Source organism: Tenrec ecaudatus, chromosome 3 (assembly GCF_050624435.1).
Source record: "Tenrec ecaudatus isolate mTenEca1 chromosome 3, mTenEca1.hap1, whole genome shotgun sequence".
In the NCBI taxonomy this organism is placed as follows: domain Eukaryota; kingdom Metazoa; phylum Chordata; class Mammalia; order Afrosoricida; family Tenrecidae; genus Tenrec; species Tenrec ecaudatus.
In genome coordinates, this window is record NC_134532.1 from 218,629,307 (window position 1) to 218,648,810 (window position 19,504).

Genomic DNA, 19,504 nt, shown 5'->3' on the forward strand with positions numbered 1-19,504 from the left:
ATGTAAAAATGTGCTCAATGGATGTATATATGGATTGTGATAAGAGCTGTAAAAGCCCCCAATAAAATGATTAAAAAGAAATGAAAAAATAAAACATCCTAGTCCAGTCCACATCAAGTCCATAAGTCCGATATTTGCTCGTATGTCTGCTACTAGTCCATACATTCCTCTTCAGACTCACACAGCCATGCAATAATGTTGAATTCTGGAGGATCACAGGCCAGTGGGTAGTAAGTCTTTTGGATCCAGTGGTGGTAGAAGCATCTCCAGGGATCTGGCTGCCATCAGCGTGACTCCATGTGGCTTGTCAATAGGAAGGCGAAGTAGAGTGTCCCACCTCCAGGAAGGAAGAGAGGCTGTGACCTAATTGACAGGCTAGTTACCACCCCTCCGTTCTATTGATCAAGTTGACATGAAATGGTGTAACTACCACACTGACCTATTTTAACAAGCATGATGCCCTCTTCCGAGTATGGAACACAAACTCCCTGCCATCGAGTGCCCTGTGAACCACAGTGACACTGAAGGGCAGAACAGAACTGCTGTGCATCATTACCAGAGAAGGAAATCGTATCTGGCTCCCGAGGGGTGGCTTTGAACTGCTGATCTTGCGTCCAGCAGCCCAGTAAATAACCCACTATTACCGCCTTGTTGTCGTTACTGTTAGGTGCTGCCAAGCCAGTTCTCACTCATTGAAACCCTGTCTGCACAACAGAGCGGCACATGCCCAGTCCACGTCGTCTTCCCCATAGTTCTTGTGTCGTAGCCCATCCGTGCAGCCATTGTTAGCCTTCTTCCTTCTCCCTGCTCCCCCCCCCCACCCCTTACCAGGCATGATGATGTCCTTTCCGGGGACTGGTCTCTCTCCGGGTAACATGTCCAAAGTACTTGAAACGAACTCTCCCACCCTTGTTTCTAAGGGGCACTCTGACTGTACTTCTAAGACAGGTCAGTTTGTCCTTTTGGCAGTCCATGGCGCTTTCAAAACTCTTCCCCAGCACCACCATTCTAATGCATCGATCCTTCTTTGGTCTTCCACAGTCAATGTCCAACGTTCAAGTGCATATGACGCTTGAGTCAGGTGCACCTCAGTCCTCAAAGTAACCTCCTTGCTTTTCAACACTTTAAGAGGCCTTGTGCAGCAGAATTACCCTACATGATGTCATTGGGTCTCCTGAGTGCTGCTTCTGTGGAGCACTGACTGTGGATCCAAGACGACATCCTTGACCACTTCAGTCTTGTGGCAGTTACATCATCTACTGTCAACTTGAAGAAAGGGTGGAGTGTATCCTGTCAATCAGGTTGCAGCTGGATGGCCTCATTTTTAGCTGCTAAGGAGATAAATAACTCGCTGGAGGTCCGACACACTCTCTCTGCGACACATTCCTATTGACAAGCCACATGGAGCTACGCTGATGGAACCAGAGCCCTTGAGCTGGAGGAGCCACGTTGAGACCCCACGTCTGTGCTGAGATGCTTCTACCACCACTGGATCCACAAGACATTCCACCCACTGGCCTGTGATCTTCCTGCACTCAGCATCATTGCATGTGTTTCATGAGTCTGAAGAGGGATTCATAGATTGGTATTGGACATGTGGGCTAATATCGAACTTATGGACTTGATCTGGACAAGAATAGCAAGACATGTCCACATATTGTCAGGAGAGACCAGGCCCTGGAGAGCATCATGCTTGATAAAATGGAGGGCAAACCAAAAAGAGGAAGGCCCTCAATGAGAGAGGCTGGCACAAAGTCTGCCACCAGGAGCTCAATCATAGAAGCAGCTGCCATGATGGCCAGGACCTGGAAGTGTTTAGTTCTGCTGTGCGCCGGGCTGTTATGGGTCGGAGTGGACTCATTGATACCTAGCAACGATGATGATGACATTATGAAGAGCCAGGTTTTTCAGGCTCAGAGATGGGGCATAGTTTGCCCAAAGCTGCCTGGATCTTTGGGGGTGGGGAGGCTGGTGAACTGCTCCCCATCCTGCCTGCTCCGTCATGAGCATCCACTGCCTGACAAGGTCTTTGTTTTACTCCCTGATAGAGCCCCAGCACCTGGAACAATGTCTAGCCCAAAACATGGTTCCATGAACCTCCGTTGGAACTGCTGGGACTTGGTTCCCCTGCCCCAACAAGTGGGCAACTAAAACAATGGCTCTTAAGACACAGGACACCAGGCAGACAAGGACAGTGTTCCTGGAGAGAAGGACAGCACATGCAGTGAGCCTCCCATGCCCAGTTCCTTGCCTTGGATGTCCTAGAATCATGCAATGGGGAAAGGGAACCGAGGGGGATACATGCAGGCTCTCTGGTTGAAGAGCTGAGCTGAGAGCCCTGGGAAGCTTGGCCGTATTCACAGAGCGGGCTGTGCATAAGAGAACGCTGGGGATCTGGAGAGATCCTCTGGAAGCCACCGGCAGAGGAGCTCTGATCAGCACATGCCCCTGAGAAGACCACCTGCCCAGACCTGTGAGAGAGGCCGAAGGGCTCCACAGAACAGTAGCCAGAGCTCCAACAGAGGCACAGTAGCCTGTCTCCAGCACATAACCAAGGGAAGCGTTGTCGTTCATAAGGCGGTAGAGGGGAATGCAGAATCATAAGGGATACATTGCACACATAAAACTTGTCATAGAGAAGGTCGACGGAGCAAATTAATCAGGAATGCAAAAGGGAGAAAGTGGGCCAAAGAATGGATGAGGCCAAGAGAACAAACAGCAAGATGATAAATGTGAACGGCCCCTCTCAAGGATCACCCATGGCTATCGAGCTGATCCTGACCTGTCGTGGGAGGGTGTGCAGGGGAGAGCTGAACTGCCCTGCAGGGTTCCAAGCTGCACATCTCTGTGGAAGCACACCGCCCCATCTTTCTCCTATGGAGTGATTGGTAGGTTTGCAGCAAAGACCTTTTGATTAGCAAGCAAGTGCTTAACCACTGACCCAGCGGTCTCCTTCATCAAAGATCACATTAAATATAAATGACCTACACACTCCAACTAAAAGGCAGAGAATGTCATGTATGAAAAAACAAGACCTGGGGATAAACTACCCACTTTAAATACAAAGACATAAACAGGCTAAACATAAAGGGAGAGGAAAAATAGGCCATGCTCACACCAGTCAAAAGAGAGCTGGAACAGTTATATGATTATTAACAACAGCTTTCAGGGCAAAGAATATTATCAGCAGATAAAGAAAGTAATTGCAGAGTGATAGGACAAAACTCTCACTGCCGTTGAGTCTGTTCTGACCCATAGTGACCCTCGAGGACAGGGCAGAGCTGTCTCTGTGGGCTTCTGAGACTGTAACTCTTTACAGGAGTACAAAACCTCGTTGTTTTCCCAGGGAGCAGCTGGTGGTTTCAAACAGCTGACCTTGCAGTTAGCAGCCCGACACACCACCAGTGCACCACCCAGGCAGGCTCCTTCATAGGGACAAAGGAGTCCATTTATCAGGAACAGATACCAATCCTTCACATCTGTGAACCTAGTAACAGAACTACCCCAGGCAGGAGACAGGGAGAGACACCACTGGTCTGTCAGGTGTGAGGTGCTGTGAAGGTACGTCACTGGTGTTTCAAACACTGGCAGATTCAGCAGAGCTTTCAGGCTCAGAAAAGTCGGCGAATGAGGAATCGGCTGTCCCTTCAGAGATATGAGCCGCTGGACAACCTGTGGACAGCAGTGACACGTGGTCAGAGATAAAGCCAGAAGAGGCAGCCCCTCAGGACAGAGGGCACCCGCAACGTGATCGAGGATCTGCTGCCTTCTCAAAGCGGAGTCGGCCACAATGACGCGAATGGAATAAAAGCCTCAGGAGCACGAATCAAAATGAGAAGAAACAGCTGCAAACATCTGCTAATAATCAGAGCCTGGTACGGACAAAGTTATGAGTCCAGGAAAACGGAAAGTTGTCAAAATTGAAAAGGAATGCACAAAGACCGATGTTGGCATTCGTGAGGTGACAGGGGTCAGAAAATCATACGGCTCCAATGTTGGGGATGACACAGTCAAGAGGAATGGCCTTGCGTTCATCGTCAAAAAGAACATTTCAAGGTCTGCCGTGAAGTTCAGTGCTGCCTGTGATGGGATTATATCTCTGCATACAAGGAAATCCAAACCAATACAATTATTATTTAAGTTTATGCACCAACCATGAGAGCTGATGACAAAGAAATTGAGGAATCCTACCAATGTCTCTAGTCTGCAATTAGTCAAACAGGCAATCAAGATGCATTGGTAATTATTAGTGATTAGAATGCAAAAGTTGAAAACAAAGAGGAAGGAACTGTGGTCAGAAAATCGGGTGCTGGTGATCGAAAGGCAATTGGAGACCATGCGAGAGGATTTTTCGAGACCCACGACTTGTTGGCAGCAAGTGCCTTTTTTCAACACCACAAGCCCCAACCACACCCTCTGCCATCAAGAGGCTCCTGAGTCACAGAGACACTGCAGGGCAGGGGAATATCACTGCTCAAGGTTTCTGAGGCTGGAGCAGGCAGCCTCATCTCTCCCCCACAGAGAAGGTCGTGGGTTTGAACTGCTGACCTTGTGGTTCGCAATTCAATGCTCAGCCCACTGTGCCACCAGGGCCCCAGTATGCCCAAGCAGCTCACTAAAGGGAATGCAGGCTGGCCTCACATCCTGCTGGTCTCCACCACATCTGGACAAACCCCGGAGCCACTGGCTTTCATAGGGCTTCCATGGGCTGTTTCCAGCGGCAGTAGACTGCCAGCCTCTTTTCCTTGTCCTAGACGGAAGCTCGGTCTAGAAGCCCCGCTGAAACCTGTACAGCATCCTAACAACGGAAGCCTCCACTGAGAGATGCGTGGGGGGCGCACAGGAGGGGCCCGGCCTGGGAATGGAACCCAGAACCTCTCCTGAGTAGAGGGGTCAATATTCCCCCAAGGAACCCCCGTGCCCACCCTGCCCCAAATGTACAAAGAGTTTCAAAACTCAATTCCAAAATAACCAACTAAGAACAAGAACTACAATGACAGCCGATGTAATTCGCCCTGGCTTGCCACATGGGGGAGGGTTGAGTCTTCTAAGTTGAGACATCAGTCCCACACAATGACCCCGAGGGGAAGTGACACTTTCTATAGGACCAATGCAGACCAATATAGGACCGACATAGACCAACATAGGACCACCGAATGGTTTTGTGCTGTCTGTGTGTGCCCCAGGAATGCCAGTCGGGTAGGAGCGACAGTGGTGGCCTGACTGCTCACCTCAGACTGCTGTTTCTGTAGTTTTGTTATCTGACTTTGTATGTCAAATATAACATTCACGGAACTGACCGCCACTGAGTCGATTCCAACTCAAGAGTAGGGTGGCAGTGGGTTAGGTAATTTTCTGTGTCCGTATTACCCAGAAAATCACCCAGCACAAATATAAACTGGGCAGAGTAGAACTCTGAGCCCACATATGCTGAAAGGAGAGAAGGACGCTTCTTTGGGGCTGGTGCCCTGGACTCAGCCTTCTAACCTCCTAAACTGTGGGAAGATAAAATTCTGTTTGTCACAGCCACCCAGGAAGGGTATTTGGGGTACAGCAGCAGCAGAGAGCTAAGCTGGGTGAAGATCGTTGGAAGGTCCATGGGCAGTACAATTGGTTTGAGATCAGCTCCTCACTGAAAGGTTGGCAGTTCAAACTTACCTAGTGGCTTTGTCAGGACAAGAAACCTGGCAACCTGCTCCCATAAAGATTACAGTCTAGAACAGAGTGTTCTTGCGCCGAGGAAGAAAGCTGATGTGCCTGGCCATCAAAATATATAGTGTCTGGGGTCTTAAAGGCTTGAAGATAAACAAGCGGCCATCTAGCTGAGAAGCAACGAAGTCCACATGGAAGAAGCACACCAGCCTGTGTGATCATGAGGTGGCAATAGGATCAGGTATCAGGCATCAAAGACCCAGAACAAAAAGTCATATTGATGTGAATGAGGGGGAGCACGGAGTGGATATCCAAAGCCCAACTGTAGACAATTGGACATCCCCTCACAGAAGGGTCACAAGGAAGAGTTGAGCCAGTCAGGGCGCAGTGTAGCAACGATGAAACATACAACTTTCCTTTAGTTCTTAAATGCTTCCTCCACCCCCACTATCATGACCCCAATTCTACCTTACAAATCTGGCTAGACCAGAGTCTGTACACAAGAACAGATAAGAGCTGGAAACACAGGGAATCCAGGACAGATAAGCCCCTGAGGATCAATAATGACAATAATAATACCAAGAGGGTAAGGGTAAGGTGGGGGGTGAAAGGGAGAACCAATCACAATGATCGACATAAAGCATCCCCCCTCCCAGGGGGACAGACAACAGAAAAGTGGGTAAGGGAGACAGCAGTTGATGTAAGACATGAAAATTGTTTTTAATAAATTATCAAGGGTTCATGAGGGAGGGAGGGGAGGGGAGGGGAGAAATGAGCTGATACCAAGGGCTCAAGTAGAAAGACAATGTTTTTTAAATGATGATGGCAACATAAGTACAAAGGTGCTTGAAACGATGGATGGATGGATGGATGGATGGATGGATGGATGGATGGATGGATGAATGGATTGTGATAAGAGCTGTAAGAGCCCCCAGTAAAATGATTTTTAAAATGATTATAGTCTAGAGAATCCAGGGATGCTATGCGTCAGAATCCACTTGACAACACCTTATGTGCTGGACTGAATTGTCTAGAGAAACTAGTTCAGGGGACTCATGTGCTTACAAGAAAGAGCTTTATCTCAAGAAGCAATTATATATCAAGAAGACATCCCAGTCCAATGCAACTCAAGTCCATTCCTTGTGCCTAAGGCCCTCTTCAGACTCGCCTAGCCACATGCAGTACTGCAGAAGGCAGGAGGCCAAAGGCCAGTGGGTGCAGAGGATGTGGATCCAAGGCTGGGGGAAACACAGTGGCTCTCAGGGTCAGAGGCAGAATCCCCCCAAGCAAGAAGGCAAGTGAGCACAGAGTGGGGGAGGTCCCAGGGGCCCTTATGAGAAGGCCACCCCCCCCAAGAAGGCCCCATCAGGCTGCGACGTGACTGGCAGGTTGGATTCCACCCCTATACTTTCATGCATCTTCAAGTTGACCTGAAATCCTCCAACTACCACACCTAACACCACCACCACCAAAGATCATAGAGGCTGGCCATTCCAACACACCCGATGGGGCCACCGAAGACAAGACCTGGTGACCTTTGTCCATAAAGATGAAAACCACAGCCACTGAGTCACATCGACCAATTCATGGCAACTGCTTACCACTGCGCCAACCAAACCCATGGCCACTGAGTTCATGCTGACCCACAGAACCCTGCAGAGCCGAGCAGACTGTCCTACATGCTTCACAAAGCCAACAGCCACCTCTTTCTCCTGCAGAGTATTCCTTCACCTCTAGGTTCATAGGAGGAGGTACCCAAAAATACTGGGATTTTATTTTTCAAAGCTATATTTATTTATTTACAAAACAACCTTATCACCAGGAATTCCATTCTTGGAAACATTTTTCAAACTCATCTGTTTGGATGGCTGACAGCACCTCCCTCGTTTTTTATCTTCACCTCTTCTACATAGTCAAATCGCTGTCCTTTCATGTCCTGCTGCATTCTCAGAAACAAAAGAAGTCCCATGGAATGAGGTCAGGTGAGTCAGGTGGGCGGGACAAGAGGCATGCTGATTATTGCCAAAAACTGGTACACTGAGATGGCTGCGTGAGCAGGTGCAGGTCATGGCAAAACCAGTCCCGCCTGCCACAAATCAGGCATTTTTTGTCACACACCGTTACACACTCTTTTCAGAACCTCGACTTAGAAAGCTTGATTAACAGTCTGACCTGGTAGAACAAACTCCAAATGCACTGAGTCGGCATTTTCATCCATTTGGGAAGATGACGGGCATCCAGAACAAAGTCATCAATTGATATTTGATGGGATTTGTCATCAATTGAGCTCTCATCTTTTTTTGAAATGAGAAAACCACTTATTCTTTGAGTTTTTCCCACAGTGCTGTTCTTGTAAGCTGTGTTCAACATCACAACAGTTTCTACGACATTTTTCCCCAAGCAGAAAACAAAATTTCATAGGCACACACGTCCTCTTAAATTGGCCATCACAAATAAACGAGGTTCCAGCGAAACTGCTTTTATAAAAAAATTCATTGTGACCAGAGAGAACCTTCCCAGGTGACGCCACTGGGTGCACTGACTCAGCAAGTTGCTCGATGTACCTCGTATCTGAGCACAACTGTACCACTAGGTCTTATTGCACGGCCAGGCCTCCAAAAATACCTGGGCACTGAGTCTTGAATGAGCTTCCCTGCTGGCCACATGCAGGGTTAGGAGAACGTGGTGCCCCACTGTGGCTTCACCGTGAAAGGGCTCTGGTTTCCCTGGTTCACATAGAGCTCACAGTCCCCACCACTGGTCTGTCAAAGTGTGTGTGTGTGTGTGTGTGTGTGTCACACTGCGGTTGGCTTGTGTGTTGCTGTGAGGCTAGAAGCTATGTTGCCGGTATTTCAAATGACAACAGGTCACCCATCACAAACCAGTTTCACCACAGCTTCCAGACTAAGAAGAGACAACAAAGTGGGACTCAGCTGTTGAAACTTTATGCATAGCTTCAAAACATTGTCACAGACAAGACTCCTGATTAAGTGGGGGGGGGCAGGAGTTAATTAGGGAAGCCAAGATGTGAGAACACTGTGGATGCAGTCATTGGTCCCAGCAACCTCTCTCCTCAGCCCTCAGCCATGTGGTCCCTTGGCCTCTGTGGGCCAGGAAGTCAGCCTGCTGCTCTGTCTCACAGCCCCATGGTCTCAGTGCTGCCCCTCTGTTCTGTCTCACGGTGCCTTGCTCTCAGCCTCCGCCCTCAAACGTCCTCCACTGGTGACTTCTTCCAATGGCCCTGGGATTTCTCTCTTCCTGCTGACACAGCACATCCTTGCAGGCAGGGGAACCGTCACTAACACTGACCAGCCCCCTCTATTCGTGTGGCACATGCCTTGTTCTCATTGTCCCACTCAAACCCTGGGTGGGCCTGACAGAGGCATGGCCAGAAGAGTCACATGGAGAACTCTCACTCCACCACAAGCGGTCTTGGAGCGCCCGGCATGGAAGCCCTGGGTGTGGGGTGAGAAGGCACTCGTGTTACCACGTGGACACGTCAGCCTTGGGGATCTAAGATTGGTCTCGCTCGCCGTTGCCCACACCCAATTCCAGAGCCATTTCTATTTTTGTTTTCCAGAAGGCTGTCCAAGTCGAGTGAAAACTTCACCCTTTATTTAGTCAGTTTGTATTTTACACGAAATTGGAACAAGTGAACTGGTACACGCAAGCCTGGGAGCAAAAGCCATTCTTGGGAGTCAGGGCCTCTCCTTGTGTCTCTCGGTGAGTGCGGACCTGGGCAAGGGTGTTAGCAGTGCGCTCTGGGTGTCTGGGGGGATGGGCGTAAAGGCGGACACTATGTGGTGGCAGAGGGTGTCACTGGCCAAGCCAAACAGAGGGCCTATGGCCTCTCAGGTCCTCGATCATCCTGCTGCTTCCATGAGTATTGATTGTGGAATCAAGCAAGACGAAATCCTTGACTACTTGACCTTTTCCCCATCGATCACGATGTTGCCTCTTGGTCCAGTGGTGAGGATCTGGGTCTTCCTGACACTGAGTCGTCATCCACACAAAGGCTGCAGTCCTTGATGGATATCAGTAAGTGCTTCCAGCCCCTGCACTTTCAGCCAGCCAGGTCGTGTCAATCTGCACGTCACAGGGTGTTCCTTCCGCCCCATGTCACATTCTTCTTCATATAAGCCAGCTTCCTTGGAAAATAAACCCTCTAATCCTCACTATTGTCCGTGAGTTGTGTGTGGCCATTGCAGTGAATCACAGAACCTAAGTGGACACAGTCAGAACACACTGACGCTCACGCTGTGTGGTGGGACCCTGATACCCCGCTGTCATGGTCTGGATTATGTCCCCCAAAACACATGCCGCAGTCCTCAGCTCTCTGATCTGTTGAGCTGCTAGCCACAAGGCTGGCGGCTCAAACTGTTAGGTAGCAGGAATTAGGGACAGGGACTGCCCCTCTCCATGCCTGAAGGCCCCCTACAGGAGGTTGGAAGAGAATCAGGCAAGCCCTTAGCCAGTCATAAAGACTACTGGGCATGCGCCAATTCAAGCCTGAGCCAGGTGGGCAGCATACCTGGGCAGCCCAAACTAGGCTCGGGTGGGCATAATTCAGTCAATGGGGTCAACCATGGCTCCCAGCCAAAGGCCTCAAAAACCTTGACCATGAGACCCCCTGCCCCTTTTTTCCCCCTTCTTGGCCCCTTGGCTCCTGCCCTGTACCTGCTCAGCAGTGGTTGCCTATGCTCAGTAACTGTAAAACTTGAAACTTCTTCCATCCTTTATAAAAAACCCACCTGGATCACAAACTAGACTTCGGCATGAATTCTTTCTCGTGCAAAAGCCTAGCACCGAGGTGCTTCCCACCCGAGAAATCTAACAAAACCAGCAGCGGCTCCAGGGAGAACGATGAGGCTGTGCCTCTATAAGACATAAAGTCTCCAGAAGCCAAAAGGGAAGTTTGACTCCGTCTTGCAGGGTCATGATGAGAGGACTCAGTGGACACACACCTGTGTGCCTGAACCCACGAGCACAGAATCTTGTCGTGTTCAGGAGAACAAATCCACGTCGGGTGGGCCTGAAACGGGATCGCGTCTAGTTTCACAAAACCAGCTGACTAGACACAGGGAGGGGTGTAAGTGCCGCCCCACCAGCCGCCCCTCAGGAGAGAGATGAGGCTGTCTGCTCCCAGGAAGACTCAGCCTCAGAGAGCCCGTGGGGCAGTTCTGCTCCGTCCTGTAGCGTTGTCTACTGGCTGTGTGGCAGGGGATCTTTTTGAGACAGAGAGGCCAGTAGGCGGAAGCAGGCCTCTGTGGGGTCTGCAATACATAGGCACTGGGAGCCAGAGATGCACAGTCAGACCTGGCCTCACTCCTGCCCGGGGCGTCCCCTCTGATGTTTAGGCCACACTCTGGGCTGGGATGGGGAAATCTCTGTTCCTCTACTTTGTTTGCTGCTTTAGTTTCTGTGCTCTGTGGAGCCCCTTCCCAAGCGTCCCGGAGTTCCACACGGCATTCTGCACCGCCCCGGCCTCCCCAAGGCCCACGGTCCAGGGCCCGCCTCTTCCTCTTCACAGCATCAGAACCTCCATGTGGGCGTTGGTCCCCCACGCGGACACTTCGTCTCCCGAGTCCTGGCTGGAGGCCCTCCTCCAAGCCCTCAGTATCTGCTCAGACAAGTGAGGAGGGCCTCTGGGCTCAGGAGGGTTTGGGGGCACTACCCAGAGGGTCTGCTGAAGCAGGGTGGGGTACAGTCCCACACAGGGGCCAGGTTAGAGGGCCCGGTGCCTTGGACAGTTTTTGTAGGTTCTGGCACAAGAGAGTCGTGGGTCTGCCTCCACTGTCCTCAGGGTGTACTGACCGCTAGCTGAGAGAAAATCGACGCGAGGCAGAGGCTGAAGCTGAGGACAATGGAGTCCCTGAGGCTCCTGGAGAAGAAACGACAATGTCTGGGGAGGGGGCCGGGCGGCTGGAATCGGGAGATGGGTGGACGGTGGCACCAATGGGAATTGCAGACCTGCGGGACTTGGGTCTGAGAGGGGCAGGAGAGGGAGGGGGCTCTGTGTGTAATGCACATACTGCAGAGCGTGTCTCAGTGATGCCAGCGCCACGCCCCAGGGAGCGGCTGCAGAGCTCCTGGCCCCTGCTGCCCGTGGCCCCCGCTTCTCAGACCTTCCATGCTCAGGGGCATTTGCTTCAAGTGTCCGAGTTTGGACCACACCCCAGACCACTTCTCCTGGATGGGGGCCGTGGGCAGGGGGCCCTGGGCTGACAGCCGTGTGACAGGGTGGAATCACCCCGGGATGTTTCTGTGCAAAGACCAGGCCCCTCTTGCGGAGACACTGATGGGTTCCAGCCGCCAACAATTCAGTTTGCAGCGGAGTGCTTCACACGTGCACCTCCGGGCAACTTCATCCCCTTGGGGTACGCCCTTAAAGCAACGGTGCACCAACACAATCATCCTTTAAAAAAAACCACCACACACACACACAGGCCAGAGAGGGGATGTCTAAAGGGATACCCCCTGCCCACCATCCCGCTGCAACAGGCAACCACGTCCTTTCTTGCAGACAGGACCTGAGCGCAGAGGATGAGCTGTGGTTCCCTCGGAGCCCCCCCACAAGGGCGGGCCCTCCTTCTGTGAGGTCCCCCCCTATAGGCAGGCTTCCACCCCAGGTTCCAGGGGTGACCTGCTCCTGCCACGCGGGGCAGGAACTTCAGTGACCCTGAACTCCTGAGAGCTCGACTAGCCTTGGCCACCCAGAGGCCGCCTGAGAACGGGCCCAAGAGTGCTCCAGGCCACCAACAAGGCCCACCAGGGTTGCTTCTGAGTACAGGGGACAGACCGCAGGCTCGACCACATCACAGGAGACACCCAGGGCAGGATCCTCAGGAGGGCGCATGCCCCATCGGTCGGCACTTCCAGCCCATCCATACAAAGTGGCAAGGGCCCAGCAAGGCCTCGAGAGGAGGATGTGCCCAGAACAGGCTGGCAGCGGTGTGAAGGGCCTTGACTGTCACTTTGCTAAAAGTCAAGGCACATGCTCCCCCGCTTGGAGAGTCTGGTGAGTGCTTTATAAACTGGGGAGAAAATGCTCTTGGCTGGAGGTATTTTTAGCGGCAGCTCCTGGGGCCATGGCTGGATTCAGCAGCAGCAGCAGCAGCAGCAGCAACAGCAGCAGCAGCAGCTCGGGAACAATGACTCAGCAGTGGGGGAGGCTGGTGGCCAAGCAGAGGTCCCCCTAGTCCTGAACAGAGAGCAACTCAGCAAGTTCTGGCCCTTCCAGACTCGAGCTCACACCCCGGCTGCCTCCTCATCGCCCTGCTCCTGTCAACTCCAGTTGGCCAAGGGTCTCCTGCATGTGACCTCCTGACGTCTAACCTGCTTCGTGACCCCACCATCCTGCTCAAAGCTGGTCCCTTCTCTGTTTCTCCAGCCCCCACGATGGATTGCATCAAGTCCCCCAAAAGATGAGTGAAACAATGCCGGGGATGGCACAGCAGGGCTACCACTGTTACCAAGACCAGTGTCCTCTCCATTGCAAATATTCTACTTCAGCAACATAAATGTCAGCCAGGTACATCGGTGGCCCTATCAGTGGAATGTATGAAATCATACTACATCTGTGGAGAGAGATGATGGAGACCCCTAATAGCATTTAAATAGGTGATAATCGATTGTTATAATAGATTACAACAAACCATGGATAGCCTTGAGAAGAATGGGAATTCCAGAACACTTCATTGTGCTTATTCGGAACTTGTACTTGGATCAAGAGGCAATTGTTAAAAAAGAAATGGAATACTGCATGGTCTACAATCAGGAAAGGTGTGTGTCCTCGCATCCTACCTGTTCACAATCAGGAAAGGTGTGTGTCCTCGCATCCTACCTGTTCACAATCAGGAAAGGTGTGTGTCCTCGCATCCTACCTGTTCACAATCAGGAAAGGTGTGTGTCCTCGCATCCTACCTGTTCACAATCAGGAAAGGTGTGTGTCCTCGCATCCTACCTGTTCACAATCAGGAAAGGTGTGTGTCCTCGCATGCTACCTGTTCACAATCAGGAAAGGTGTGTGTCCTCGCATCCTACCTGTTCACAATCAGGAAAGGTGTGTGTCCTCGCATCCTACCTGTTCACAATCAGGAAAGGTGTGTGTCCTCGCATCCTACCTGTTCACAATCAGGAAAGGTGTGTGTCCTCGCATCCTACCTGTTCACAATCAGGAAAGGTGTGTGTCCTCGCATCCTACCTGTTCACAATCAGGAAAGGTGTGTGTCCTCGCATCCTACCTGTTCACAATCAGGAAAGGTGTGTGTCCTCGCATCCTACCTGTTCACAATCAGGAAAGGTGTGTGTCCTCGCATCCTACCTGTTCACAATCAGGAAAGGTGTGTGTCCTCGCATCCTACCTGTTCACAATCAGGAAAGGTGTGTGTCCTCGCATCCTACCTGTTCAATCTGTACGCTGAGCAAATCGTCAGATAAACTGGATTCTACGAAGACTGTGGCATCAGGATGGGAGGAAGGCTTATTCATAACCTGCGATGTGCAGATGACACAACCTTGCCTGCTGAAAGTGAGGATGAATTGAAGCCCTTGCTGATGAGGTCAAGGATGGCAGCCTTCAGCGTGGACTACGACTCTCTGTGAGGAAGACCAAAGTCCTCACAATTGACCAAAAGGTAACATCATTTTAAAGGGAGAAGAGGTTGACGTTGTCAAGGATTTCATCCTGCTTGGACCCACAGGCAATGCTCATGGAAGCAGCAGTCAGAGATCAAATGACGCATGGCACTGGGTATGTGTGCTGCACCAAGACCTCTCCAGAGTGCTGAAGAGCAAGGAGGTGACGGAGGACAAAGTGCGCCTGGCCATGGCCTCATCTGCATGTGGAAGTGCACCCTGAATAAGGAAGACTGAAGAATCTAAACATTTGAATTAGGGTGTGACCAAGAAAACGGAAAGAACCATAGACTGCCCGAAGAACAAACAAGCGTGTCTCGGAAGAGGCCAGGCTGGTGAGACTGCATCTCACGTCCTTTGGACACGTGAAAGTTGGGCACTGAATAGGAAGACCACGCCTAACAAGGCAGAGGGCACCTAATACCACCACCGCCAGAAGAACGAGCAAACCTGTCTTGGAGGAAGTACAACCAGACGGCGTTTTGGAAACAAAGACGCTCAGACTTCCTCTTACTTCCTCGTAGGTACTTTGTGTAGAAGGAACGAGTCCCTAGAAAGGGCCTCATGCTCAGTAAAGCAGCTGTTGTCGCTGCTGTGGATGTTGTTTAGGTGCCTCCCCGAGTCAGTTCTGATGGACACGCCCAGAGACATCGGGAAGCACACACCGCCCAGGGCTGTCACCGCACAACTGCTGCTGGGCTTGCGCCCATGGTGGCAGCTACTGTGTCCACCCATCTCACCGAGGGTCTTCCTCTCTCTCTCCGCCCCTTGACTTGACCAAGCATGGCGTCCTTCTCCAGACTGGTCTCTCCTGGGAACACGCCCAAAGCACGTGAGCAGAGTCTCGCCACCCTCGCTTCTAGGGGCATCGCTGCACTTCTTGCGGGGCAGCTCTGTCGATTACTGCCCGGCTCGCAGTTACTTCCGGGCTTCTTCTCCAGCCCACAATTCAAATGTATCGCCTCTTCCTATCTTCCATATTCAGCTTCTGACGTTCGCACACATTGCAGGTGATGAGATAGCACGGTCGGGGCAGCAGGTGCCTCAGCCCTGGCTCGTCAGCACTTTAAAGGGATCGCCTGCAGATGTACCCAGTGCGATGTACACGATCATCAGAAGAGAGGACGAGCCGGCAGACACAGTGTCTGCAAGGGTGATATTCAAGAGCAGCTGTGACGACAGCAGGGGACTGGGCAGTCTTGCCGTATGGCTCATGGGCAGCTGTGAGTCGGAACCAACTCGAAGCCACAAAGAACACCAAATGACGTGTTGGCAGGAGAGGGGATGGATGGGAAATTGAGGGCGGTGGGAAGTAGGACTGGGGGGTAGAGGAGGAGAACTACATATATAGAGTGTTTAACAGGATATTGTTGTTGATTTCACTTCTTGAGATGGGCAGTGTAAATATATAGTGCCTTTTTTTTTAAGTCACTTTATTGTGGGCTCGTACAACTCTTACCACAAACCATACACGCATTCATTACGTCAAGCACTTTTGTCCATTTGTGTTTGCTTCCCTCATTATTCTTAAAACATTTGCTTTCTACTTGAGCCCTTGGTATCAGTTCCTCAATTTTCCCCCTCCCTCCCCACTCCCCTCTCCCCCGTGAACCCTTGATAATTTATAAATTATTATTTTGTCATACCTTATGCCATCCAAAGTCTCCCTGATATAGTGCCAATCTGGCCCATAAACACATGTGAGCTTAATTGAAGAGCAGAGAGATACATGGCTCCGTGGGCCTCATCTTTCAAGCTCTTGTGTCTCTTGCTTTCTGATGGTTGGACCAGGGTGCAGCTGCCTTAGCCGGTTCCCTGCTTTAGCTGGCAACGCTCACTTCCTGCAAGACATCCCTGAGGAGAAGCCTCATGGACCTACCCCGATGCAGCCCTGGGTGCTGGAGCACCCATGTGGAGACCCCTGCCAGCACTGAGATGCTTACACGTTCATTGACTCGGCTTTCCTCCTGCAGTTAGCATCATTGCATGTGTTTTGTGAGATAGAGGAGGACTTTGTGGATTGGTGTTGGACATATGGGTTAATGTTGGACTTGTGGGCTTGGGCAGCACTGGGTTGGGATATTTTCTTGATGTACACTTAACCTTTATATAAAACTCTCTCTTATACAGATGAGTTTCTGTGGATTTGTTTCTCTAAAGGACCCAGACTAATACATTCCCTTCACCCACTTCTCTGCTGTCCGTCACCCAGGGAGGAGATTACATATAGATCCTTGTAATCGGCTCCCCTTTCTCCACCACCTTCCCTCCACCCTCCCAGTGTGTGTACGTATATTAAAACAAACGACCAAATACCCACAACAGGGAATCCAGGGTAGATAAAGCCCTCAGGGCCACCAAGGAAAGTAGAGCTACCAGGAGGATTAGGGGAGGGGAGGGGAGAAAGCAGGAACTGATCACAAGGATCAACCTAGAACCCTATTATCAAGGGTTCGTGGGCAGGGGAGGGAGGGGGAAGAAAAGGGAAGCTGATATCAGGGGCTCAGTGGGAAGAGAATGCTTTGAAAATGATGACGGCAGCATATGTGCTTGACACACTGGATGAATGTATGGATTGTGCTAAGAGATGTAAGAGCCCCAATAAAAGCATTTAAAAAAAAACAAATAGTGGTCTGAGTGGCTTAAAAAAAGGGGGGAAGAGTGAAATTGAAATGGGCTTGGAGTCTTTATTGACAAACAAGTTCATTTCGCACCAAAAAAAAAAAGACATCTTGAAAAGCTGCCCCTACGCACATGGAGGGCCTTTGAAGCTGTGGTCAGTTAGGTCCGCGGGTTGGCCTACAGGAGAGGATGGAGGGCCTTTGAAGCTGTGGTCAGTTAGGTCTGCGGTTGGCCTACAGGAGAGGATGGAGGGCCTTTGAAGCTGTGGTCAGTTAGGTCTGCGGGTTGGCCTACAGGAGAGGATGGAGGGCCTTTGAAGCTGTGGTCAGTTAGGTCCGCGGGTTGGCCTACAGGAGAGGATGGAGGGCCTTTGAAGCTGTGGTCAGTTAGGTCTGCGGGTTGGCCTACAGGAGAGGATGGAGGGCCTTTGAAGCTGTGGTCAGTTAGGTCTGCGGTTGGCCTACAGGAGAGGATGGAGGGCCTTTGAAGCTGTGGTCAGTTAGGTCTGCGGTTGGCCTACAGGAGAGGATGGAGGGCCTTTGAAGCTGTGGTCAGTTAGGTCTGCGGTTGGCCTACAGGAGAGGATGGAGGGCCTTTGAAGCTGTGGTCAGTTAGGTCTGCGGGTTGGCCTACAGGAGAGGATGGAGGGCCTTTGAAGCTGTGGTCAGTTAGGTCTGCGGGTTGGCCTACAGGAGAGGATGGAGGGCCTTTGAAGCTGTGGTCAGTTAGGTCTGCGGGTTGGCCTACAGGAGAGGATGGAGGGCCTTTGAAGCTGTGGTCAGTTAGGTCTGCGGTTGGCCTACAGGAGAGGATGGAGGGCCTTTGAAGCTGTGGTCAGTTAGGTCTGCGGTTGGCCTACAGGAGAGGATGGAGGGCCTTTGAAGCTGTGGTCAGTTAGGTCTGCGGTTGGCCTACAGGAGAGGATGGAGGGCCTTTGAAGCTGTGGTCAGTTAGGTCTGCGGTTGGCCTACAGGAGAGGATGGAGGGCCTTTGAAGCTGTGGTCAGTTAGGTCTGCGGTTGGCCTACAGGAGAGGATGGAGGGCCTTTGAAGCTGTGGTCAGTTAGGTCTGCGGTTGGCCTACAGGAGAGGATGGAGGGCCTTTGAAGCTGTGGTCAGTTAGGTCTGCGGTTGGCCTACAGGAGAGGATGGAGGGCCTTTGAAGCTGTGGTCAGTTAGGTCTGCGGTTGGCCTACAGGAGAGGATGGAGGGCCTTTGAAGCTGTGGTCAGTTAGGTCTGCGGTTGGCCTACAGGAGAGGATGGAGGGCCTTTGAAGCTGTGGTCAGTTAGGTCTGCGGGTTGGCCTACAGGAGAGGATGGAGGGCCTTTGAAGCTGTGGTCAGTTAGGTCTGCGGGTTGGCCTACAGGAGAGGATGGAGGGCCTTTGAAGCTGTGGTCAGTTAGGTCTGCGGTTGGCCTACAGGAGAGGATGGAGGGCCTTTGAAGCTGTGGTCAGTTAGGTCTGCGGTTGGCCTACAGGAGAGGATGGAGGGCCTTTGAAGCTGTGGTCAGTTAGGTCTGCGGTTGGCCTACAGGAGAGGATGGAGGGCCTTTGAAGCTGTGGTCAGTTAGGTCTGCGGGTTGGCCTACAGGAGAGGATGGAGGGCCTTTGAAGCTGTGGTCAGTTAGGTCTGCGGGTTGGCCTACAGGAGAGGATGGAGGGCCTTTGAAGCTGTGGTCAGTTAGGTCTGCGGGTTGGCCTACAGGAGAGGATGGAGGGCCTTTGAAGCTGTGGTCAGTTAGGTCTGCGGGTTGGCCTACAGGAGAGGATGGAGGGCCTTTGAAGCTGTGGTCAGTTAGGTCTGCGGGTTGGCCTACAGGAGAGGATGGAGGGCCTTTGAAGCTGTGGTCAGTTAGGTCTGCGGGTTGGCCTACAGGAGAGGATGGAGGGCCTTTGAAGCTGTGGTCAGTTAGGTCTGCGGGTTGGCCTACAGGAGAGGATGGAGGGCCTTTGAAGCTGTGGTCAGTTAGGTCTGCGGGTTGGCCTACAGGAGAGGATGGAGGGCCTTTGAAGCTGTGGTCAGTTAGGTCTGCGGGTTGGCCTACAGGAGAGGATGGAGGGCCTTTGAAGCTGTGGTCAGTTAGGTCTGCGGGTTGGCCTACAGGAGAGGATGGAGGGCCTTTGAAGCTGTGGTCAGTTAGGTCTGCGGGTTGGCCTACAGGAGAGGATGGAGGGCCTTTGAAGCTGTGGTCAGTTAGGTCTGCGGGTTGGCCTACAGGAGAGGATGGAGGGCCTTTGAAGCTGTGGTCAGTTAGGTCTGCGGGTTGGCCTACAGGAGAGGATGGAGGGCCTTTGAAGCTGTGGTCAGTTAGGTCTGCGGTTGGCCTACAGGAGAGGATGGAGGGCCTTTGAAGCTGTGGTCAGTTAGGTCTGCGGGTTGGCCTACAGGAGAGGATGGAGGGCCTTTGAAGCTGTGGTCAGTTAGGTCTGCGGGTTGGCCTACAGGAGAGGATGGAGGGCCTTTGAAGCTGTGGTCAGTTAGGTCTGCGGGTTGGCCTACAGGAGAGGATGGAGGGCCTTTGAAGCTGTGGTCAGTTAGGTCTGCGGGTTGGCCTACAGGAGAGGATGGAGGGCCTTTGAAGCTGTGGTCAG

The 19,504-nt window shown here is 51.8% G+C and overlaps 1 protein-coding gene across 2 annotated transcripts in view; it reads right to left on the bottom strand.

Annotated features, from left to right (window-relative positions):
* Positions 1-19,504, bottom strand: part of ZFYVE28 (zinc finger FYVE-type containing 28) — a 100,284-nt gene that overhangs the window by 40,987 nt on the left and 39,793 nt on the right. The gene's annotated exons all lie outside the window — the stretch shown is intronic.